General features: G+C 40.2%; 2 non-coding genes across 2 annotated transcripts; both read right to left on the bottom strand.

The window, feature by feature from the left end:
• Window positions 1-562: 562 nt before the first annotated feature.
• Window positions 563-669, bottom strand: LOC136215950 (small nucleolar RNA R71). Its single transcript, XR_010682952.1, has one exon. It is a non-coding gene; the product is annotated as a small nucleolar RNA R71 (small nucleolar RNA).
• Window positions 670-6,356: 5,687 nt separating this feature from the next.
• On the bottom strand, window positions 6,357-6,461 carry LOC136216181 (small nucleolar RNA R71). Its single transcript, XR_010683171.1, has one exon. It is a non-coding gene; the product is annotated as a small nucleolar RNA R71 (small nucleolar RNA).
• Between the last annotated feature and the right edge of the window lie 425 nt (window positions 6,462-6,886).

The raw sequence follows: 6,886 nt of genomic DNA, 5'->3' as shown, positions 1-6,886 counted from the left end.
GTGCAGAGCTGGACCTCCAGTTTTTCCTATCGATCTCGAATTAGAGAGAACGTGTAGACGAAACCGAGCGGGAGCTCGATGAGCAAGACAACGAGAGCGACAAAGAGAAAGAAGGATGGCTGGAAGAGTACAACCAGAACAACTGGTTCAGCCTAATCAGGAAGAGGAAGGAGAAAACAACAATCCTCCAGTTATGAGGATCAAAGACTATTCCAGGCCGACCACGGAAGAACACTCATCGTGCATTGTGTTGCCTAATGAAGGAAACAACATGTTTGAAGTGAAAGCATCTATGATATAAATGTTGCAGGCCGCAGTGCAATTCAATGGATACCAGTCGGAAGATCCAAACGGACATATCCAGGAGTTCATCACACTGTGCAACACTTTCAGATCAAACCGAGGAGTTTCCGATGATGTGATAAGGCTAAAACTGTTTCCTTTTTCTCTCAAGGACAAAGCAAAGAACTGGTTAAAGAACTTACAGCTAGGAACGATTACCACTTGGGAAGAAATGGCCAGTGCTTTTCTAATGAAATATTTTCCGCCAAGACAAGCCATTAAACTCAGGAATGAGGTATCCCATTTCGTGCAGGAAGAGGATGAATCCTTAGCCGAGGCATGGGAAAGGTACAAGGAATCATTAAGAAGGGTACCAAATCATGGCATCCCCATGTAGATGCAAGTGCTGAATTTTTACAATGGAGTCACCAACATTTATAAAATCCAGATTGAATCCATTGCCAATGGTAACCCCGAAGATCTTGAACCACAAGCCTTGTACAACCTTATTGAGAGAGTAGTAAGCACAAGCTATAACTGGCACTCAGCTAGGAGTGAAGGAAAAAGAGCGGGGAATGATGATGTTGTGTCAAAACTGACCACCCAGGTGGAACAGCTTGCAAAGCAGCTCAGCAAGATTAATGTATCATCCATTCACAGTGAACCGCCGTTCAATGATGTTTGTGATTTTTGTGGAGGACCTCATTTCAACATAAACTGTCCTGGAGTCAAGCAAGGGAAAGGTGATCAGGAGCAATGTGATTATGTTGGATATAATCAAAGGAACCCACCAAACCCCTACTCAAATACCTACAACCCAGCCACAAGAAATCATCCGAACTTCGGATGGACCGAGCAGCCGAATCAGGAACAGCCAAGGTATCAGCAGCAACAAGGAGGACAGTACCAGAGGCAACCTCAACAACACTACAAACAGCCTGTTCCACCAAAGGAAGATATAGAACCGGACATGAAGACCATGATGATGCAATTCATGAAGCAGACACAAGCGTCAATTAAAAATCTGGAGACACAGGTCCATCTGCATCTTCGTCCAAAGGAAAGGGGGATAATGCTAAGCAACACCGAACCAAACCCCAAAGGAGATGTCGTGGCCATCACTCTGAGATCTGGTAAGAAAACTCACCCTCCTTTTCCTACTGATGAAGATGCTGAGTGTGCAAGTACCTCTCAAAATATTGAAGAAGAGAAGAAACAAGCTGTTCCTAGTCAAGAAGAGCTCGTCAGGGTAGAATTGACCATTGATCAGGACCAGGAGGAACAAGGAAAGAGGTACAAACCACCTCCGCCCTATGTGCCACCTGTACCTTATCCGGCTAGGCTGATAAACAAAAAGCTTGAAGAGCAAAATTCAAAAGTACTGGACACCTTGAGGAAGTTGCATATCAACATTCCCTTCGTAGAAGCACTTGCTCAGATGCCCACATATGCGAAGTTCTTAAAAGATATCTTGTCAAACAAGAAGAAGTTGGAAAACATCTCGATGATCCAACTAAACAGGGATTGTTCTTCAATACTCCAGAACAAGCAACAGCTTCTGAAAAAGCTGAAGGATCCAGGGAGTTTTTCTATTCCCTGTTCAATAGGCAAGTTAAATATTGAAAATGCACTATGTGACCTAGGAGCTAGCATAAACCTTATGCCATATTCTGTGTATGCTAAGCTAGGACTAGGAGAACCACAACCAACCAGAATGTCCATTCAGTTGGCTGGCAGGTCGGTATGTTACCCTAGGGGAGTAGTGGAAGATGTGTTGGTCAAAGTAGGAAAATTCATACTGCCTGTTGATTTCATCATAATGGATATAGATGAGGACATGCATGTTCCTATTATCTTGGGTAGACCGTTCTTAGCAACGGGTAAAGCATTGATTGATGTAGGAGAGGGAAAACTATTTTTAAGAATTAATGGGGAGGAAATCATTTTCAAAATGAATGAGGCTATGAGACGAGCTAACACTAGTGATGACACATGTTGTTTTTTAGATGATTTCCAAAGTCTTTCTACTTCGCAGGAACAGGGACAGGACACTCTGGAGGCTCTCTTGGGAGAAGAAGTGAATTTATGTGAAGAAACAGGATGTTCCATTGAAACCAATTTGTCAACGCTTCCTCCTGATCCCACTGTCCCTACTCATCAAGAACCGCCTGAAATACCCACTGTGCCATTGACTAAACCCGAACTAAAACCTTTACCATCACACTTAGAGTATGCGTTTCTTGAACCACCCAGTGGAAGCCCGGTGATTATATCTTCAAAACTAACCCCTGATCAGAAACTCAACTCATGGAGGTATTAAGAAAAAACAGGGATCCTATTGCGTGGAAAATTGATGATATCAAGGGTATTAGTCCGGCAGTCTATGTTCATAGAATTCTGATGGAGAAAGATCATAAGTCGTCTGTCCAGCCACAGCGCAGACTGAACCCCCACATGAAGGAGGTTGTGCGGAAAGAAGTGATCAAGTTGTTGGATGCAGGAATCATTTATCCCATCTCTGATAGTGTCTGGACAAGCCATGTTCATGTTGTGCCGAAGAAAGGAGGAACCACAGTGGTCCTCAATGAGAAAAATGAGTTGGTCCCTACAAGAACCATAACAGGATGGCGAGTTTGTGTGGACTACCGAAAGCTCAACGAGGCAACAAGGAAGGATCATTTCCCTTTGCCCTTCATTGATCAGATGCTAGAACGCTTGACAGGGTATGCATTTTACTGTTTCCTTGACAGATACTCGGGGTACAATCAGATTTCCATCCATTGTTAAGATCAAGAGAAGACGACGTTTACATGCCCCTACGGGACATATGCCTACAGAGGAATGCCATTTGGATTATGCAATGCCCCAGCTATGTTTCAGAGGTGCATGATGTCTATATTTCATGATATGGTGGAACGGACTGTGGAAATCTTCATGGACGATTTCTCTATCTATGGAAATTCATTTGGGAGCTGTCTGAACAACCTTGAGGCTGTGCTAGTGCGATGTAGGGAGACCAATTTAGTCTTGAATTGGGAGAAATGCCACTTCATGGTTACTGGCGGGATCATTCTCGGGCATCAAATCTCTGAAAAGGGGATGGAAGTGGACAAAGCCAACGTGGAGGTGATAGAGAAACTTGTTGTACCAACTAATGTCAATGATGTGAGAAGTTTCCTTGGACACGCAGGGTTGTACCGAAGGTTTATAAAGGATTTCTCAAAGATCGCGTTACCCTTGTCAGCCTTACTACATAAAGATGTGGAATTCTCATTTGATACAAGCTGTCTCAAGGCATTTGAACTATTAAAGGGCAAGCTGATCAACTCACCCATACTAGCAGGACCCAACTGGGAACAGCCATTTGAGATGATGTGTGACGCTAGCGATACATGTGTAGGTGCTGTACTTGGGCAAAGGATTGAGAAGAAATTCCGGCCTATCTATTATGCAAGCAAAACATTAACCGAGGCTCAGCAGAACTACACCACTACAAATAAGGAGCTTCTTACGGTAGTATATGCCTTTGACAAATTCCATCCCTACTTGGTTTTGTCAAAAGTCATTGTGTACACAGACCATGCTGCGTTACGCTACCTGTTCGCGAAGAAAGATGCAAAGCCAAGGCTGATACGGTGGTTGCTCTTACTTCAAGAGTTTGATCTCGAGATCAAAGACAAGAAGGGAACCGAAAATGTAGCGGCTAATCATTTGTCCAGAATTTCTCATCCGAGCAGCCAGGAACAACAAAAAATTGTAGAGATTTTTCCAGACGAACGTCTGTATACTATACAGCCTGCTCCATGGTTTGCTGAAATTGCTAATTTCCTTGCTAGTTCACTTAAACCTTGTTAAGCCCAAAATATACCTAAAATATCATTAGTATTTATATCAATATTGCTACGAATTTATGCTATTTTATACCTGTTTAGAATACTTTTACGTTCGAATATGTTTCTTTCTTGCAAGGTACCTAAATATTTGGTAAAATCCAAATAGGAACGAAAAGAGCTTAAAAACAGAATAAAAACCTTACAAAATGAGTTAAAAACGACGAAGATCAATTACGCCTAAACGAGGACAAAGACGAGATCAGAAACAGAAGAAAATGTCAATTCTCGGTTGAGGAAACAGGATTCTCGGTAGAGAATTTTATGAAATCCGCGACCGAGAATCCCAAATTCTCGGTCGCGACACGCGTTTTTCAGCAGCTCCTTCCCTTCGTCCGAAGACCAAATAAATGCTCCCCCATTCTCGGCCGAGAATTTCCATTCTCGGTAAGTGCAGAAATTCCTCCAAATACAATGAACACATGTTTAAATCAAAGAAATGTGTTCGTTCGGGTGGATAAAGACGTCCTTTCACAACGGATACGATCCTTCTCAACAGACACGACACTTCAACCACGACTCTTCAACATCTATAAATAAAGAGTTGATGGAGAGTTGAAAAGATATAGAAGAAAGAGATTAGTATAGAATTTATGCAGAAATTCCGAGTCAAGTGATTCAGAATTTAGATTTCATTTCTGTAAAAAGCAATATGATGTACACACATTGTTTACTCAATAATAACAAACACAGTAGCGTTTAGATTTGTTCATATTAGTTTACATTTTGGTAGTAGATAGACCAGTCTCTATTCCGAAGATTCAGCAAGAAGATTGAGTAGAGAATCCGCCCCTGAGCCTGACAAACTCTAATGAAACCCAAGGAAAGGATTGTCAACCCATTCACTTGCACGCCGTCGAATGTTTTCATGCTCATTCTTCTCTGTAAACTTGTATCAATTTATATTTCATCTAATAAAGTCCGTTCTATTCGATAGATTTTCATGCAGCACTTTGGTAAAGGATCCGAAGTGGATTGCTAGTGTTTTCATTAAAACGTAGTTTAATTCAAAATCTTTACAAGGAAACTTTGTTGAACACTTAGACAAATTATTATCTCGGTAGAGTTTTAATTTGGTTAAGGTAGCGATCTAACCCGACCGTAGGAGGATTGACTACAGTTCAAAGCCTAAAAATTAGAGGTTCCGTCATTTATTTCATCGTTATAATTTATACAAAGTTTAAAGTTGTTTTCTTTGCTTAATGCAAACGAATACATTTGTTTACTTTTCTAAAGAACTAAACAATCTTGTTTTGTAAATTCATTCCTAAATCAGAAGTCTTTTCTAAACATCTTCATACTCTAATCTAATTCTCATTCTAGCAATTTCAAAACGAAATCCGATTTAACGATTTTCCATTTTACAAATTTTAAAAGTATATTTAACCAATAAGTTTTTGTTAAAAAATGTTCCCTGTGGGATCGATATCTTTTATTACTACAAGCGTATACCGTGCACTTGCGGAAATCGCTCAACAAGTTTTTGGCGCCGTTGCCGCGGAACGCCAAAATTTTTGACAAAAATTTAGATTTTTCATGTTTTATTTCGAATCTAGGTTTATTTATACTTATTCAAAATTTTATATTTTACTTATTTCAAATTACTAACATATTTATTTTTCAAATTCTGTTTTGAAGGTAGTTTTGGTTCGTGCGAAATTTCAAGTTCATGCGCAGTTCTCGAATTTCAGGCATTCCACCAAAACCGCTAGACCCAGAAATTGAGAAAACTCTTAAAAAGAACAAGAAAGACAAGAAGAACAAAAACAAAAACAAGACTCCAATAAAAACTAGAATTACTGAGCCAGAAGTTATGGCTACACTTATGGATTACGCTAGGCCAGGAGTGGCCGATGTAACAAATAGTATAGTTAGACCCCAAATAAATGCAAATCAATTTGCGATTAAGCCAGCATTGCTTAATATGTTACAAAATAACGTAACATTTTACGGGTTACCTAACGAAAATCCTAACACCCATTTGACAAATTTCTTAGAAATTTGTGACACTTTTAAAATAACAGATGTGACTGCGGAAGCAATCAAACTTCTCCTTTTTCCTTTTACTTTGAAGGATCGAGCCAAAGAATGGTTAACTTCTATGCCAACCGCAACATTTGAAACTTGGGAGCAATTAGCCCAAGGATTTTTATCAAAATATTTTCCTTTAGCAAAAACCGCAGGAGTCATAAAAGAGTTAACATCTTTTTCTCAAAATGACAATGAAACTCTTTATGAGGCTTGTGAATGTTTTAAAGAACTTCAACGTTTATGCCCACACCACCAATTGCCCGCTGAACTTTTAATGCAAACATTTTATAATGCACTAAATCCTACAACTAGAGGTTCATTGGACACTATGTCTGGAGGGTTATTCATGAAGAAAACATCTGCCCAAGCAAGAGAACTTCTGGAGGAAATGGCAATCAACAGCAGTATGTGGCCCATGGAGCGTGGACACGTACCAATAGCAAAACCATCATCCTCAACTACGTCGTCAGTTAAAGGTATAGTGAATCTTGATCCAGTTGCGATGTTGCAAGCCCAATTTTCTGCCTTATCGCACAAAATTGATAGGTTTATGGCACCGTGTGATCCTAATGGTAAGCCAATCCAAACGGATGTGGATTATGAAGGTATGAGCGAAATTGAACAGGTAAATTTTGTCCAAGGGCAAAAGCAAACTAATAACCCTTACTCCAATACATATAATC

This window comes from Euphorbia lathyris, chromosome 1 (assembly GCF_963576675.1).
Source record: "Euphorbia lathyris chromosome 1, ddEupLath1.1, whole genome shotgun sequence".
In the NCBI taxonomy this organism is placed as follows: Eukaryota; Viridiplantae; Streptophyta; class Magnoliopsida; order Malpighiales; family Euphorbiaceae; genus Euphorbia; species Euphorbia lathyris.
This window is presented reverse-complemented; position numbering and strand designations above follow the sequence as displayed.